This window comes from Trichechus manatus, unplaced genomic scaffold, assembly GCF_000243295.1.
Source record: "Trichechus manatus latirostris isolate Lorelei unplaced genomic scaffold, TriManLat1.0 scaffold00289, whole genome shotgun sequence".
NCBI lineage: Eukaryota > Metazoa > Chordata > Mammalia > Sirenia > Trichechidae > Trichechus > Trichechus manatus.
Window position 1 is genome coordinate 826,694 of NW_004444225.1, and position 1,112 is coordinate 827,805.

Below are 1,112 nucleotides of genomic sequence, written 5' to 3' on the forward strand. Positions count from 1 at the left end.
CTCTTCCATGTCTTTGTTGAGCTTCTTTCTGGATGTTCTGTCCTTCTCCAAAAGTGTTGTGTTGAAGTCTCCTACTACTATTGTGGAGCTATCTCTCTTATCAGTGCTGTTAGAGTTTTTTTATGTATTTTGGAGCCCTGTCATTGGGTGCATAAATATTTATTATAGTTATGTCTTCCTGGTGTATTGACCCTTTAATCATTATGTAGCGTCCTTTCTTATCCTTTGTGGTGGACTTTACTTTAAACTCTATTTTGCCAGAGATCAGTATTGCCACTCCTGCTCTTCTTTGAGTGTTGTTTGCTTGATATATTTTTTCCATCCTTCGAGTTTAGTTTGTTTGTGTCTTTAAGTCTAAGGTGTGTTTCTTGTAGGCAGCATACAGATTGCGTTTTTTTTATCCAATCTGCCACTCTTTGCCTCTTTATTGGTGCATTTAGTCTATTTATGTTCAGTGTAATTATTGATAGGTATGAGTTTAATGCTGTCATTTTGATGTCCTTTTTTATGTGTTGTTCACAGTTTCTTTGTTCCACTTAATTTTCTGTGCTGAGTTGTTTTTCTTTATCTATTTCCTTTTCAGCTTTTTCATTGTTGTTGATTTTGTGTTGGCTGAGTTTTTATGGTTTTCTAGTTTTTTATTTTGACTTGTAGGATTGTTAGTTTCCTTTGTGGTTACCTCAATATTTAACCCTATTTTTCTAAGTTTATACCAGTCTTATTTATTTATATCACCTCGACTTCCTCTCCATATGAAAAATCTATGTCTACATTTTGTTTTAATGTTGTCATCTTTTACATATTGACATCGGTTTCCCTATTTTCAATGTTTTAGCTTTGATTTACTTTTGTGACTTTCCTATCTGGTTGCTCTGTCCTGTGTTTTAATCTTGGGTTGTTATCTGATGTTGCTGATTTTCTAACTGGAAGACTCCCTTTAGTATTTCTTGTAATTTTGGTTTGGTTTTTACAAATTCTGTAAACTTCTGTTTATCTGGAAATGCCCTAATTTCACCGTCATATTTGAGAGACAGTTTTGCTGGATATATAATTCTTGGCTGGCAGTTTTTTCCTTCAAGGCTTTATATATGTCATCCTATTGCCTTTTTGCC